The sequence below is a fragment of the Lissotriton helveticus genome, chromosome 5_1, assembly GCF_964261635.1.
Source record: "Lissotriton helveticus chromosome 5_1, aLisHel1.1, whole genome shotgun sequence".
Lineage (NCBI taxonomy): Eukaryota > Metazoa > Chordata > Amphibia > Caudata > Salamandridae > Lissotriton > Lissotriton helveticus.
In genome coordinates this window covers 366,338,825-366,357,078 of record NC_136065.1, presented here as the reverse complement: position 1 = coordinate 366,357,078, position 18,254 = coordinate 366,338,825, and the positions used below count along the sequence as shown (strand labels likewise).

Here is an 18,254-nt window from a genome sequence, read left to right as displayed (position 1 = left end):
TCTTTCATCAACTCAAAGAAACCTATCTGATTTCTCCATGGATTGAATTTTGGTTTGTGCTAGGTGTACTTTTCCTCCTGCTTTGGTTCATCATGGTACTGCGCTTCGGACATTTCATTGAGGGAAAATACAGTACAATGGACACAGAAAGTCAGAACATCAACTTGGTCCTAAAGCCACACAAGTCATCCCACATTGAGAAAAGAGAACTATCATCAGTAAATTTCACAGCCAATCCAATACCCGGTGGGGTAGCTTGGGACAAAACAGAATACGATATTTATGGCCCGGTCGAGCTATTGAAGTATCCACATCAATTCAAGGTTTCATTAAGTGACTTTGTAAAACCGAGCACATTCTCAGATGATTGGGACTTTGAAAGTATTAATGATATGATGTCAGCTTTAGTTATGTCAGCAAAATTTACAGAACATGATTATTTACAGGGTTCATCAAATTATGAACAGATGTACTGCTACAATCACTATGCTAACCATTATTTGCATAAATCTGCTCAACCTAGAAATGTTTTTAATTATAATCAATGGGAACATTGTGCAACTCCACCAAAAGGCAGTTCAAAAACATTTTTTGATAAATTCCCATACTTCTCAGGGTTTAACACAAGTGATGTAGAAACATTTTATTTCAAACTGTTAAAACAGAAAGGAATGAAAACCATGCTGACAAACACTAAATTGATCTATTCAGAAACATTTTTTGAAAAAATGACATTTGGTTTTGATTTTTGGAAAAATAATATTGAAACAAAAACCATCTGGGGTACCAAAGATTGGCAGGTCTAAGGTATAGAATCATTATTTAGAGCCTGCATGATCCCAGAACAAATTATATTCTTGAATGATACCATTCAACAAACAACCTGTCTTGGCCTAGCCAAAATTAAAGACTTAAACAAACCGTCTATTCCAAAACCAACACCTGACAGTAACAGCACTACAGATGTTGAGATAGACGTATCCCATATTTTTAACCAAAACAGAACACATCCTGATTGGAAGAAATGTTTGATCTGGCCCACAGACACAAATAACTGTCAAGATAGATTCCTGAACAAAATACAGGGGTTCAAATTGACCAGGCCAGACCCTAGATACTCCCAGAAACAACATCCAGGGATAGTAACAACATACAGTGTAGGAAAACTCTGCCTCAAATGGCTACAGACATCCACACTGGCAGAAATTAAGCAACACTTGACTTTACTTAAAGAAGGTGCTGACTTGCGCGATTTCATAATGGGACCACGCAAACAGCGTCCAAAACGTTTCATAGCGGCCAGTATATATGCGGCATACAACGAAGCTTGGAAAGAAACACAAATTGAAACAGCAGAAAAAATACGAGAAATTGACCGTATTAATTTGGAAAAATCACTTTCTGTTGTGGACAATGGGTTAATGACTGTCTTCCAGAATATATTCACTGGACAGTATTGTATCATCTGCAATTGATATAATAGAACAGGACTTACTAATGTTACAACACGGTCAGTCCCAACTACGTTCTATAGTACAGCTTGGCTGGACGTTACAAAATCTGCGTTCATGCTAAGTGCCTTGGCGTTTAATCAACACAACGTCACTATTCTCTATCTTTAACCTTACTGATACACAAATCAGCTTGGCACAAAAAGGAGCGGAATATACAATTCTGAGCATTGAAAAACTTGAGAGATTACCATAGACAATGTCAGAACGACCTGTCATTGAATGGATCATACACGGAATCATAACTATTCCGATAACTACTTTCCAATTTAAATACTGCCAAGAGTATATACGAGCAGGCCAGTATGAAAGGTTGGGTAAAGAATACATTAAGTCATCATGGAAATTACCTTACACACACAGATGTTACAGTGAAAAAGGACAGAATGTATTTCTTAGTGGTGATAATTGTAAAAGGTCACTAAGTGGTATACTTCTGTGTCAAGGTATTAACCTACATGGGGCCTGTGAGGGGACTTCAAATAACCTTTCATGCCACCAGCATGGCACACCTGCAACTCGAATAGAGTCATTTTTTAGACGGCTTTCTAACGGGAGCTACATTCTAATAGTGGACCGCAGATGTTGTGGCTTGGTGCCAGGAAAAGCTTATCTAGTACGCGTTTCTTCCATGGTCACTTGCTGTATGCAAGTATTGTTTCCGAACAACACCCCAGACAGGGAGGAAAACATTTGGCCCATTTTGAATATCTCTTCTATTCGAATTGATACTTTAAGCAGAATAAAGTCTGTCCTTTTGCAGACAACTGTGCCCTTGACGTCATCAAAAGAAACGTATGATCTGCAAGTCGCAAGGACAACGGCAGAGAAACATAGCCTTTTATCAGCAAATTGCCCCCTACATTTCGCAGAAATGTTAAGCCAAATCCTAAATATGTCCGATATTGGAGGCATCCCGCATGCATTTAAGACAATTTATTCGAGACTGTTAACACCCTTCGAAGCAGTCCTGGGCATCTTTCCTAATTTTGTCCATTCGGTCTTTGGCGGCCTACCACTCCTGTTGGGACTCGTAGCAGGCATTTTATTTTTGATTATCCTGCTTCGTTATGGCAAGCCATGTCACAGACAAGACTCCAGCAACAATGGAAGAAACGATCCTAGCTATACGCTATCGGGACCGCATAACTAAAGTCCTTGGATTAGCCCGGCTAAGAGATCTAAATATGACCTGGTTTCTTTCATTCAGACCCATCTGGCAGAATTGTATCTTACCTGTGTTAAGATGTATGCTGTGCAGAGAAGAATGCGTGTTAGACGTCTGTCTCACACTACAATCAGAAGTACCATTGGATACAGATACTTTGTTAAGTCCTGTAACGGCTCATGCATCGTGTTGTCCCCAGCAGTTACCCATCCTGATGACGGCATTCGTGGAGACTTCACCACTGCGATTAAAGGGTAGTGAAGTGCAAGATGAGAGCAGCATCAACCAGGTACGACCTTCTGTGAGCAATGCTGATCAATACATCGATGATAGCAATCATTCTCACGACTGCACAGTTGCGGCATTTTCCAACTTGGTCGAACTTTCACCTGAAGCGGTAAACTGCTTTTTTGAAAGTCTGTCTGAAATGAGGTTTTCACCCGAGCAAAAAGAATAACTTTTAAGCAAACCAGTACACAGCGTTCCCTGAACTCTGAATTCGGCCATCGGCTTTGATAACAAAAGCTACTGAACATATTTGGAACAATATTTTTTTTCTCTCTCCCCTGAAAGCGAAATTTTTTTTTTTCCCCCGATTCCAAAATATTTACCTTTTTTTGGCACATGTACTCTGCTTGAAGTAGAACTATTCTTAGAGAACAGAGCTTCTATTTTAGGAACTCTAGAGACAATATATTACCTCAGCCTCTAGCATATTTACAAATAACTGTATTTATATGTGATGGGATGGTCTCGACCCTATTTTCTGTATTAAGAGCCATTTCATGTGTAAATTTCGCAAATCATTCATGCTGATATATATATGCATCCTTTTTTAATGAATGATTACACTGCTTGAAACGCGTACAGTACCTATAATCATTTTCATGTATTTCGCATACACCATTTCAAATGCAAAAATGTATTTTGGGGTGGGTTGATATACACGTGCACCTTTTATGTTTACTATTGCTTAGTTTTAGTAATGATGGACATTAATTCGTGGAGTGGGTGTAGTGTGTTATCTAGGAAACCTGAATCGATATTCCCATTTCATGCCCTTGTCCGGCTATAATCAATAATATCCATACAACGGCATAATAATCATATCCATAATTCAGTCGTAGCACATGCTGTCACATTAAGCAAGACTACTTCTCCGGCCCCCTAGTAAGCACACCGAGTTCTCTAAACAAAACCAAGCCTCCAGCAACCTGGGAAATCCCCCTTGCCTTTGTTTTGATTTCGTCCTAGAACTCCTGTAAAGCACTGTAAGAACGGCCAGTTCTTAGTGTCATCTTTATTGACGTCTTATGTCCAACCTTACGTCAAACCCGGCACCTTTCAGGTATAAATATACCAACGTTGCCTTAAGCAAACACACGGTGGTGAATCTGGAGCAGAGCAGCTATCTACTTCCGAGAGCCCAGCTGATGCGAGAGCCCAAGGACGCTGCCCCTCCCTTTTGACGCGCTGAGAAAGACACTGTCTTTTCTCTTGCCGAGAAATCCAGCTCCGGCGTTTCCAGCCTACCTTTGCGGGTTGCTGGGATATTGAGTCCTTAGAGAGATACCAGACCTCCTGCTTACTATTACCCAGGTACGGAACTGACTAAACCCTTACAGAGAATTCTTGAGTAAGATTCTTGGCAAAACAAACTTAACTTAAACTGCTACTTACTTACTCCCTCCCACGTATTAGGCTTAGGTCAGGTACAGCGGGGTAGGCATATTCAGAAGCACCAGTTGAGTACGATTAGTCAATGTATATATGTATGTATCTATTTTATCTATTTTAAAGTATCATATGGCTAAGAAACCATATCAATGCTTTTACAGTATTATTTTATAATCCTGCTTTTACTGTACGCACTTTACTATAAGTATTGCAATTGTAGCAATTCATTTCTCTTGTATGAGAAAGAAGACAGCTCAATAAATAACACCTTTTATTGAAAACGCCCGTCTTTCTTTTCTCTGCATTCTGGTGAAACTAAGTACGCACCTTTGACTGAGTGAAATAGCTGTCTTTTGTTTTCACATGACTCTAGAGATATACTCTAAATCAGGGAGAGCAAAGTTGTCATGTTTTATGGTTGTCAGAAACTAAATCCCTTCTTGTCTATCCAGGGAGGTAAAACTCCTCCTCGCTTATTCGAGAAAGTTTCTAGTGACCTCTGAGCTAGCTGGCAAACACTTAAGTCTAATATAGTCAGTAGAGACCTAGTTGACCTCAGTCCTACGTCTACACTGCTGAATATATTATTCCAATGCGCAGAGCCTATTGGGACTATAGGAACTACACTACAACACCAACTGCCCTCTTTCATCAGAGGTTTCGAAGGTTTGCAACTAGAAATCAACACAGGCAGTTCAGAATTTTTCTCTTTGGACTAAAAACATTCCCGGTGGTCATCAACAAAGTTTTAGCTCCTCCATTGGGTCTACCCTTACCAGGGTGACCATCTTAAAGATTCTCCTTTCCAGGAGCATTTTGGTTGTTCAGACTCTCCAAACATTTGGGTCCCTAATCAACTGGTCAAAGTCACAAATGATTCCATCCTAGAACCTCGAATACATAGAAGTAGTTTTTGATATAAGCTTGGCGATGGTGTTTCTGCCACAATCCAGGAAAATAAAGCGGAGAGCACCTCAAGGTATTTCTAGCAAATTCAGAAGCCCCAGCAGGAGAGTGGCTTTGAGTACAAGGCAATATGGTAATTTTAGTAGGAAAGCTCTATTTTGTTTTGGCTTAGCCCCTTCGCTGCGGGGGTAATTCCCCCGCTGTGCTGGGGGGCGCGCACAGCTCGTCATAAGGCACGGCGCTCTTGTGCTCATGACGAGCTGAGCTCGTCACAGGTGCACCGGCTCTCGTGGAACGCTCAGCACAGCAGGGGAATTCTCCCCGCACCTGAGCATTCCACGGCTCATGACGAGCTGAGCTCATCAGAAGTACTGGAGCACCGTGCCTCATGACAAGCTCAGCTCGTCATGAGCATGGTAAAGGTTAGAGGACCAGCTGTCTACCTTAGTCTATCTACTTTTTTATACTCTTTGCAGGCTGCAACACATTTCATTGTACCATGGGCTTGTCTTCCACAGCTGGTGCAGCGAACTCTGAGTGACTGGCTGTCCCTCCAGAGAGATAGGATGATCTTGATCCGGTGTCCGTAATGGGGGTCTACTCTAGCTTCCCAGAGAGAGCAGGATTTGTGAGGAAACTGGGAGGAGGGCATGTCCGCCAACTGGAAGGAGCTAATGAGAATCTGGTAGGCAATACAGTTCTCAAGCCATTTCAGGAGGAAGGCTTTACTGATTCACACAGAAAATATGATAACAATAGCTCACTTAAATCCTCAGTTTGGCACGGGATCCCGACCTCCCCCAATCAGTTAACTCATCAGATATGTTCTTGGGCATGCACAATCTTTGCTAAAAACAGGGGGATTGCAACCTGTCAGACAAAAAAAAAATGGTGCAGTTTTCCCCTGCTCACAGAACTTCATTCTCAGCCCCTTCATTTTTCATATGATCCGATGGCTGGCGTGTTCCTCTATTAGACCTTTTTTTCTAACTCATGAGAATTTCCAGTGCTTGTAGTTCTTGCAGTTCCCGGATCAAGCTGTGATCGTTGTGGCTGCGTGGACTATGGCCGAAAGCCCTTCTTTAAGCCTTCCCTCCTATTTCCTGGATTCTGAGGGTTTTGGTAATACTTCGGTGGTAGTCAGTAGAAATGGTCATAATGTTGCCCTTCTGGACAAGACTCTAGTTTAACCTTCTTTGGCAGCGGACTGTGGGTCAAGAATTGATTCTTCCCTTGTCCCAGTCGTCTCTGAATCACCATCATCTTTCTCTGACTGCCCTGGCACAGTGTGGAGACAGAGGTACCGTTTCTTGAATAAAGGTCTTTCCACCTCAGTTTACGATTCCTTGAGGCATCCAGGAATGCTCCACAAAGAAAGTGAATTCTCACCATTAGGAATCTTTTGACAATTGGTGTAGCTCTAGAAATCGGTCTCCACCTCAGAACTCCTCAGAAGACATTCTTCAGTTCCTGTACGATAGTTTTGACAGAAATGTATTTCAGTCTACCCTCAGGCTACAGTGGTCTTTTACATGAGCATTTAGATCCTCTTGGATGACCTTTCTTCATTTGAGCCGCTATGTTCAAGGTATTTTAGGGGATGTTAGCTTTTAAGACCAAAGATAAAAAATAAAACCTTACCCCTCTTGGGACTGACCACTTGTCTTAGCATTTCTACAAAATTCTTCTTTTGAACCGTTAGAGAGGGTTTGACAAATATCTTACTCAGTGTGTTTTTGTAGCCATAACTAAAGCTAAAAGGTTTGGGTGGCCTTGCATGTCATCCACCCCACTCAAAGTTTTCTGAAGATTGCATTGTTCCGTCTTTGGGTCCTACATTTTTTCCTAAAATAAACATAGCCTTTCGCCGAATTCTTTCTTCCTTAGAGGCAGTTTTGTCCTTTGATTCAGAACCCTTAATCCACCTTTTGGATGTTGTGAGGACTAGAACGATTTACCTGCAAGAACAGCTGACTAAGAAATCTGGGAGCACGTTTATAAATGTCTGCGCCCTGCTAAGAGAGCTGAGAAACCATGTAATTCGACTATAGGGAAATGGAATCTGTTACTTCTTTGGCTTATCAAGCCTCTGGCAAGGACTCCCCCAGGTACAGTTAAATATGATTTCATTTGAAGGATGCGATACCAAAGGGGAATATGGACGAAGCATTTGAGCAAATCAAACACTCACCCCCAGTCAACTGATCTGAGTTTAATCCATCCTTATTCTTTAGCTTACTCCACCACCCAAGTTCGGACATGGCCATATGCAAATCAGTCTGACCCTGTGCCTCATGGGAACATTCCAGCCCGAACTGCCAAGCCACGTCTTCCCTGGACCGAAAACAAGCATCCTGGGACCTGTTTCGGGTTCATAACCCTCATCAGCCAGGCTATCTTGAATCCAGTGGCAAAGTGAGCAAGGGACCCATGTCTGGGCATACCCTGCCAACTTAGGGCGAACAAAGCAATACCAAAGGGGATGATGGACAGAGCATTTGAGCAAATCAAACACTCACCCCCAGTCAACTGATCTGAGTTTAATCCATCATTCTTTAGCCCACTCCACCACCCCAGTTCAGAAATGGCCATATGCAAATCAGTCTGACCCTGTGGTTCAGGGTAACATCCAGCCCGAACTGCCAAGCCATGTCTTCTCTGGACCGGAAACAAGCATCCTGGGACCGGTTTCGGGTTCATAACCCTCATCAGCCAGGCTATATTGAATTCAGTGGCAAAGTGAGCAAGGGATCCACGTCTGGGCATACCGAGCGAGACCTGTGCTCTCCATGCCACTGGAACCAAGCTATCCTGGCTGAAGAGGGGTGAAACCCCGAAACCGGTCCTAGGATGCTTGTTTCCAGTCCAGGGAGGACCTGGCTTGGCAGTTCGGGCTGGACTGTTCCCATGAGGCACAGGGTCAAGACTGATTTGCATATGGCTGGGTTCACACTGGAAATGGCATGGTGAGCAAAGAAAACGATGGATTTAGGCCCAGATCTCTGTACAGGGGTGAATGTATGACATTGTTCTGCATTCTGTCCATCAACTGTTTTTTCATTTGAAGGATGACATCTTCCTAGACAGAATAGGGAGTGTCATCTATTATAGCTGTCAGCAGGGCTGCCACCTTGGCTTTCCCTTCCAAATTCTTTTAACATCATATGCTAAATATAGCTCTGGGTTCTAAGTTGTCTTTTGGGTCAGAAATTAATGTTAAGAATTGTCTGCTCACAAATGCAATGTTTTCCTCGTAAAAGTGTTTAAATTTGGCACTTTTTTTGATTGTCTACCACACGTATGCCGAAGTAATACAAATTAGCACTTTAGATGTGATTTAATATTTTTTTCTGACTTGTCTTGCTGTTTTTTCTATCTATTCCTGATCAACTCTTACAGCTTGGGTATTCCCCATTTAAGTAAGGAATGGGATGAGGAAGGAGATGAGGAGGTATTGTCTGCATTACTTACTGATAATCTTTGGAACTCCAATTCTTCCTTCTTCATCCCAATATGTAAGACCTTGCCCCTTCCCCAATAATTTCATCAGCCTTTTTATAGAAGGGCTTAGTAGCATCCGGAAGTGACCATCAATGGGAGAGGATCTTTAGGAGAAACTGCCCTTGGTCCATAGGGTAAATGACTCACATTTATTCACTTAAGTACTGGCATCAGGAAGGAAGAATCGGAATAATGAAATTACCAGAAAGTAATCCAGGCATTACAATTATGATATTTTAAAGACTTTAATCAATTCTATGGTTTTAAAAGAAGTGTTTTGATATTTTTTTTTAACACTGGGATGGAGATGGTATTGAGATTAGCTCCCTTAAATGTTTTACTATAAAAAGCATTATAAATTCACCCTATATTCTTTATCACTATTCAAAAGCAATTCAAGACATTTCTGTAACTGCATTTCCTTCACCTATGTACAAGTGAAATAAAAAAAAAATAGATTGTAAACTTTGACAATTTTTACCTTTCGAAATCAGGGGTGCACCTAAAATGACAAGTACATCAAAAGAGCTCTTTTTAGGCAGTTTTGTTTCGAAACAAATCAATGCAAATTTGAGTTTGGTGAATTTAGCTTCATGAGTCAGAAGTAGATGGGGAAACTTGATGAGGGTACCACTCCATGTTTCCTATGTACATGGAAAAACACAGTAGCATGCTTAGCACTTTGGAGTGGTTTCTGCACAGCTGATAACTTTTTACACAGATCAGCTGAGGGTGACTATATAGGAGACATCCTTTTTAGGTATCGGCTAGAAGTGCGCGAAGCGCGTTCTTGCCAGAGAACTATAGCTGTCGGCTCAGCCGACAACGAGTGGAGACAAGAGCTGGCCACGCGCACCATTGAGAAGCATGGCAGAGGCGGATTGCGACGCGCGCTTTGGGATTGGGTCGCGCATGTGTGTGTGTGTTTCTGCAGTAGAGAGCTTACGACGCGCGGCTGGTCTTTCCTTGCCCCCTCTCTCACCTCGCTCCTCCACCCCACTCTCTCTGCTGAACCCCTCTCCCCTCCCTTCCAAACATTCATGAGACTCCCAAAGCTTGTTTTTATTGCAGCTAAGGCCGAAGCTTCCTCTCTAAGGCAGGAAGTGAACCGAGTGCTTTTGACAGGATAAAATTAAGATTTTCATTAAATCCGGTGAAGGCTCTCTTACTCGTGTATAGTAAACTAAAAACACACGCAAACATCGTTGACCTCGTTCCTCTCGCCGCGCATTACGTGCTTTATCTCAGAGTCCAGGAATCCGACGGGAACGTGATATGGAAACTTATCTGGGCACAGAAAGCAGCCTGCAGGAATGGCTATTGAAGGGGGAAAGCACGAGCGGGGGAGAGCAGCGAGGAAACCTGTCTTACACTCCTCAACACTCGCCAGGTACGAGGAGGCACGGCCGGGGGGAACAACATCACCCATTATTAAAGAATACAGACCTTCAAAACTAAGTAGTGGGGGCGGAGAGAAAGGATACATAGCTGCGGTCTCCAAATGCACTGTAATTTGCCACGTACATTAACGTCATCTGCCTTTTAGCACTTCTTGTTCATTAACTGCGTTGTGCGCATTTTAAACAAAGACAAAGCAACAGGATGTTGCTGGGCTGCGGCCGAGACGCTGAAAAATGGCACCTAAAGGAAGTGACGCAGCAGCTCCATGGCTCTGGTGAAAGGCCATGGTGCTGGTGTATATAGTATTTCCATTTTTAGAACAAACTGTAGCTCTGTCCATCATTTCGACCTCTGCGGCACGACCGAAAGGTATAGCTGCTACAGTTTCAGATTGCAATGTGTGACACTTTCATAATTGCAGTGTAATTATGAGTGACATTTCAACAACTAAGAGTGACACAGGTCACTCATAGTCGGGCAAGTAGGACAAAAAGAGTGGCTGCTACCCGCCCAACCCCAGCCACAGCAGCACCAGTGATCACACCAGCTAACTTTGGGACTATTAACAAGGACACAGTTGTTGAGGTCTCATTTAATAATAATAAAAACAATACTGTTTCGGACCACAAGGTCTCGAGTAAAAACCCTGCTACTAACAAGGAAGATATTGTCTAGTAATTCAGCCCAAATGCAGAGCCACCTGGATCAATTTTCAGTTTCAACATTGGCACCCCCACTTGAAGCATGGTAAAGTCAAAGGCATAATAAAAAGCCTTCGCTTAGTAACAGAGAAGAGCCATCTTCGACAAGCAAACTTACAGACTTTTCTTAAAAAATATAATTCCAATGTGATTAATTTCACAACTGAAAATCTGGGCTCAGATAAGCCATGGATGACTCAGGCCTCTCTAAATCACCTGGCCCTTTCCACTCAACATTCATCGTTTGAAAACATCGCAGACAGATCATTTATTAATGTTGCCTGCCTTAGTCATTCTGGACCCAGTTCCCACTGTAGGCCACAGGTGCTGGTTAACCAGACTCCCTAAAGGAGAGCTCAACCAGCCCCCCAGCCAAAGTGATTTGACGGCCGGAAAAGAGGCTACAGCTGAAAAGGGAATGCATGGGAAAATGTGCTTTCAAAATGTAGACGTTACAGCACATGCAGAGTTGCTCAGCACAGCCCTATAATCAAGTAATTCTTGACAACATATTATATCCATTAGTTAAAAGGACTTTGAATGCCAGAGGCTAGCAGGGGAAAGAGGAGCATTAGTAGAGGCTGTACCATGTGCTCTCGGTTTTTAGTCCCAGTCCACCGGCTGCGGATGCTATTTACTAAAAACATTAAGAAATGCACTTCTCGGGCAAGATGGCGCCTGCACGACGGGCGTGCGTGTGAGGAGCTCCGTTTGGGGTGATCCGATTGAGTGCTTTGTCGGGGACCTGCCGGTCCGGGGAGGAGCTGCGGCTACAGCTGGAAGGCCGGAAGGAGGCGAGCGGGCGATCTAGGCGAGGCGAGGCGGGGCTGCTGAACGGCTGCAATAACGGCGTTTGAGACAGTCTTTCGAGCCAAGTTGATAAGGAAAATCTGAGAAACGTCGAATATATACAGGAATGCAGAGACGCTGAGACGTTACTAGCGAACCCAAGACTGGTCATTTGAAAGGGAGCTTTACCACGATAAGATACGTTACGGTGAGGTGAGGTGGAAACGAAAAGGGCTGGTGGCCTTTTTCCCTTCTTGATTTTTTTTTTTTTTTTAAAAACACTGCTACAAAGTGTTACAAAGTGGTGGATAATACTGACCTTGATACTATTTGAAGGCAAGATATTAGGAACTGGGAAACTTTGCTATACTTTTGTTCACTTACATTTTGGCTATTTTTGGCTATCAGCCCTAGACTGAAAGACTGGAAGCTAATTTTTTCATATAAGCACCGTTCTGTGTTTAGCAAACCAGTCTATTATGGGTCCAAAAACAGCCCGCGGTGGAAAAACAAGACCTAGTGGTGAGAACCAGATCGGGACACAAGCCGCCCTCGAGGCAAAGTCAAAACAAAATGGGAGCAATAATGATTTGGATATCACTCAAATAGGCACCCCGAAAATACCGCAAATGTTTAACACTAAAGCAAAAAATCCAGTGGTTAAAACGCTGACAATCGGAGGTGCGGGTGATAAAATCATTGAGGATTTGGAGGTCTTGGAGGCTAATACAGATACTGATACTGATCAAGATAAGACCTTGGTGGAAGCACTTGAACAGCTAGTAGTTTCTCCAGTAACCTCTCCTGTGCCTTCTGTACCACAAACTACTCTGGTTCATGATTCTATTACCGATGCTGTCGCTGATGTTGATATTGACGATGAGGTACACATTGACAATAGTGCTGACCCTATACAAACTACTACTTTTTTTCTGGATCCCTCTAGGACAGAAGGGACAGAAGGTGATCCTATTAGTAGTAAGGATAGGGAATTTTATTCACTATCAGAACACTCTGAGGGCTCTGATTTGGAGGGTGACTTAGAGGATGAAGTGGAGACTTCCTCTTTGGAAAATACCAGTAAAGAAGCTACTATTATTGCTGCGGCAAATCTACAAGTGGACAGTAATTAGGGTGAGGAAGCCTCTAACGGAGACATGACTACAGTAGATCAAGAGGCTATATCGGACCCATGTGGTCAAGAGGATCAAACAGGTTCTGCTGAACAAATTAGTTATACCCCTGGGATCTCAAGCCAGGCCCCACTAGATAGTATTTTGAAAGCCATATCAGATCAACGTATGGAGGCTAAAGCCGAACATTTGAAAACGCATAATGCCTGTAAAAAACTTCAAAATACTGTGCGACGGCTGGCGAAATCATGTAATGATTTCACGGATAGAATGGCGGAAGCAGAAGGACGTATTTCTTCATTGGAAGATCAAGTCACACATAATAAAACTGACATCGATGGAATTAAGGCCCAGAAAGATGATGTTAATATAAAATTGGCTGATTTGGAGAATAGGTTACGTCGTAACAATTTGCGAATTTTGGGCGTACCCGAAGGGGGTGAGGGACAGGATGTGCGACAATTTGTGGTCGAACTTTTTGAAGAAGCTTTTCCAGAGGCTAAAGACTGGCAGTGGTCTCATGAGATTCAAAGGGCACATCGCTTTCCATTTCGCAAGCAAACACCACGGGGTACTCAAAGTCAGCAATATCCTCGTGCCATTTTGAAATCTCTAAATAACTTTTTGGCAAGACAAAAAGTATATGATCTTGCAAGACCGGATAAAAAACGCTCTGGGAAGGGTATCGAATTCTTCGTACGCCCTGATTACTGCCATGCCACCGTAGAAAATCGTTGGCGACTGCGTCAGTTGATTGCTCCATTTCAAAAGAAGGGCGCTCAAGTTTTTCTTCTCAACCATCTACGTTAAAGACTATATATAAAGGGCAGAATCGTTTTTTTACAGCTGAGGTCCCAGCGAAGGAGGATTTGAACGCATTAGCATGAGGAAAATGTTATGAATTTTGAATATCTATTTTTCTATATGGTTTTTACCTCATGCTTTATCTTTTCAGGTTAACGGATACGCCCAAACTTGAGAGGTGCTCTCACACACATCAACGGGGCGATAGGCCCCTTTGCCTTAGTTTTTGGGGAGGGTCACAGGGGGTGGGGGTGTTGGGGGAGGTGGAGGGTTTGGGGGGGCACGGGGGGTGTGCTGGGGAAAAAAAGGGAAAAATTCAGTCAAAGCCATAGAATGTCAAGCCTAATTGCTCTTGTTTTTTCTTTTTTGGTGCAATTGTGTAACGAGTCAACTTAGCAGTGATGGCTAGTTATAATTTGCGTATGTGTTCATTTAATGTATGCGGCCTTAATATTCATAAGCGAAAACGTGTAATGCAGGAGATCCGCCTGATTCAACCTGATATAATATGTCTCCAGGAGACGCATATTCCATGGGCAAATAGAAAAGCTCTGAATGATCTTGGGTATATAGTATTGGGGGCCTCACAACAATCCACTATGAATCGGGGAGTGGCTATATTGGGGACACAGTGCATAGTAGCAACAGGGAAAGCCAAAGCTGACAGTTTAGGACGTTGGGCAATTGCTGAATGGGTTATAGGCAATGTTGTTGCGACGATATGTACGGTATATGGATCTAATACTGATGACACTGCTGTGATAGAGTTTTTGAATGTAGAGCTGGCTCTCTGGGCTACTCCACTATTTCTACTTGGTGATTTTAATATTCATGGGGAGGTGAATACCTGGGATCTGAGGTATAGTGGATATTTAGGTAGGAAGCCTAAGGTATTTAAAGAACTACGGCAGTTATTACGTCAACATGGGCTGATTGATGGTTGGCCCTTGGCAAATCCGAGGGATCCAGGTTTGACTTTTTTTTCTTCACCTCATAAGAAATTTGTGCGTCTAGATTATATTTTTGTACCTAAGCATATGGTAGAAGGATCTCGAATGTCTGTAATGCCACGTATTACATCTGACCATGCTCCGATTGTTATAGACTTGCCCCTGCTTAAAATCCAGCGTATACAAAGGTCTTTCACATTTAATAAGAAACTTCTCTCAGACGAAACCTATCGGCAGCAAGTTTTAGATTGGGCACAACCGTTTTTCGAACTTAATAGGGGCTCTACCTCCTATGCAATGGTATGGGATTGCTTTAAGGCAGGCTTACGTGGTGAAACATGTATCTATGGCTGGAGTCTTCAACAGAAAGGGAAAAACACAATGGCGCAACTTTTACAGGATTTAACGAATGCAGAACGGGATTTAACACACAATATAAGCTTACAACAAGATAGTAGTGTCACACAAGATAAAGTTGCAAAATGTAAGGCTAAGATTAATGGGGTGTGGAGCCAAGATATAGCACGCCAATATAAAATACATCGTGCTGAGAGATATGAATATGGGGAGAACGTGAGAAGATGTGTAGCTCAAAGAATGCGGGGGCATCAGACAGCACAGCGCATAACCTCTATAGAAAACAGCCAAGGTATACTAGTAGAGTCATCAGATGGGATTCTCCAGGTTTTTCATGACTATTATACTGATCTCTATACCCAAGATAATTTTTCTTTTGATTTAATTGGTCAGTATGTAGATAAACTGGATTTAACTCAATTAGACCCTGTGCATAAAGAAGAGCTAGAGTCACCAATCACAATGCAAGAACTCGAGATCGCCCATAAAGAACTGGCTCTGGGGAAAGCTAGCGGTCCCAATAAACTCCCTTTAGAGATATATCATGTTCTATTCCCTATTATTAAAGAGGATATGTTGGCGACGTTTTTAAATGCTCAAAATGGAAACCAACCTCCTTCGTGGGATGATGCAAGTATAATATTATTAAAAAAAAAAAAATAAGCCTTCGCATCTTCCTGGGTCTTATCGACCTATCTCACTTATTAATGTAGATGCAAAACTATATTCTAAAATACTTGCGAATCGGCTGATTCAAGTTGTACCAGAACTTGTCTCTGAACAGCAGCACGGCTTTCTTCCAGGCCGTGGCACGATCAATCACATACATCGCGTTATTGCAACTCTAGACTATGCTACCGCAAAAGACATGAACGTTGGTCTGGTGTTTTTAGACGCTGAAAAAGCGTTTGATCGCGTTGCATGGGCATTTTTATGGGCAATCTTGGGAAAAATGGGGTTTGGACCACGATTTCTACATGCTTTACAAATTATGTATAGACATCCCAGGGCCAAGATATGCTTGTCAGGCCAAGAGTCAGCAGCTGTTAACATCACTCGGGGCACACGGCAGGGATGCCCATGCTCACCACTATTATTTGCCATGTACATAGAACCACTTTTAAAGATGATGCTGTCATCCTAACATATACAATCTATGGTTTTACCCGGGGGTAGTATACGCGTATTAGCCTACGCTGACGACATCGCTGTCATAACATCTGATCCAGAATCTGCATTATGCGAAATTGAACTGACTCGCGAATATGGTAATGTGTCAGGGTATAAGCTTAATATTCAGAAAACACAGGTTATTTGCTCAGTAGGTCTTTGCCCTAACGATAATCGAGTCACCCCGGAGGCCAAATACCTGGGCATTAAAATTAGAATATCGCTACAAGAGTTGATTACGGTGAACTGGTCACATATATTGCAATCTGTGAAAAACCAACTTGAGAAACTTGAATGCTTACACCTGTCGCTGGTTGGGAGACGCAAAGTTTTAAAAATGTCCATTTTGCCAAAAGTTTTATAATTTTTTCGGTCTGTACCACTGGAGAGAACTGTTTTACAACTGAGGAAATTACAATCTATAGTTGATAGATTCTTATGGGGCGGGAAATCTGCACGAAGGGCTTCCAAATTTATGACACTACCAATTCTACGTGGGGGATGGGGTGTTCCAAATTTTGCACTATATTATTTGGCGTGTCTTATACAGAATATTAAATATTTTGCGATTGGAGGAACTCCGCCTATATTTGAGAGCCCGGATATTTTCTCTTTTACTTGGCCCACAATCTTGACAAATGTTGATTTGCTTTTTAGAACTTAGCTACTATAAAAGAACCAGATCTAAATTAGTATTGTCTGCCTTTAAAGGATGGCGATCAATTTGGAAGCTTATTTCCCTTGGACGTATTAATTTCTATCCTCCATGTAATTCTACAGAATTGTTTCCGCCAATATTTTGGGATCGTACTATGTCTACATGGGGGAAAAAAGGCATGATATCTTTAGGCACTATGGTTAAGGATGGTACAATCGCTTCATTTCAGGAGTTAAAAGATATATACAGTCTCTCTCAACATGATTTTTTTAAGTATTTACAAATACGCAACTTTATTCTTAGGCACCCAAATGTTCTACCGCTTTGTCCAAACGATTTTATTGAAATACTTAGGAAATCATCACGTATAGGGACTCTATATAACCATTTGTTGAATATACAACAGGACGATATGGGATTGCAGGAGTCTAAATGGTGTATTAGATTGGGCATAGTGGCAGTACCCTTTCAAGAGTCAATTTATACTGCTGCTAAAATTATTTTGTCTGCCAATTTATACTCACAGCATTATAAAACTTTATTTAATCTTTATCATACACCGTTTAAAATGTTGAAATGGGGTAATGCTTATAATGGGAAATGTTATAGGTGTCAATCTGACCAGGCTGATATTGTGCACATATTTTCGGATTGTCCAGTGTTAAAACCTTTTTTTATATCTATAGAAAAATTTCTGGCTCATATTACAAATGTGACGTGGCAATTTCAAGAGAGATGATTATTTTTGGTTTATCTAATGACACCAACCCGTTTCTAGGGTATCAACAAAACAGATATGTTTTATTTATGGCTATGGCGGTAGTTCGCTTATGTATATCTTCAATGTGGTTGCAGCCAGATGCACCTGTATATGAAATGTGGCGAGCTAAGTTCTATAATGTTTTTTATTTAGAATTTAATCTGTATCGGATTAAATCACTTCGTAAAATGCGAAAGGGGTGTAAAATTTGGCATGCAATGATAGACCATTTGGGTCCTTAAGAATGACATTTCTCTTGGTTATATATGGCGATATTGTTGTTTATATTGTATTTTTGATATTGCTCTTATTTTTTTTGCTTCCTTCTTGTTTTTGATTATCTTAGATTGTGTACATGCACCATAGGTTTATCTGTGTATACGACCTTTGGCTATGTTACAATTACAATTGTTTTGTTTTTATTTTGTGGCTTTGAACTGAACCAATAAAAAAATTATTTAAAAAAAAAAAGAAATGCACTTCTCTGGTAAGGCTTGAAAAATGTCTGCTACGTACATTTAGCAAAGGGCATGTTTGCTTATAAAGTTTGTAGTGCAGGCTTTTGTAACAGTAAAGGAAATGTCAAGGCTGCCTTGGCTATCTTTACCAGAAACTCAAATTCAAGGGGCCTGGTAGGGCTGTGAGAGGGTGGTTTGGTTAGTAGGTTCTGCCCTTCACTGAATGCTGGCGGTAACAGTAACAAGAGTGTCCTTTGGTAGACCAATGTAGAACAAACTCTTGCATACACCACTCACAAAGTTACATTGT

General features: G+C 41.9%; 1 protein-coding gene across 1 annotated transcript in view; it reads right to left on the bottom strand.

The window, feature by feature from the left end:
• The window catches only part of EMC1 (ER membrane protein complex subunit 1), a 320,125-nt gene that overhangs the window by 133,910 nt on the left and 167,961 nt on the right, over positions 1 to 18,254 (bottom strand). The window lies entirely within an intron of this gene.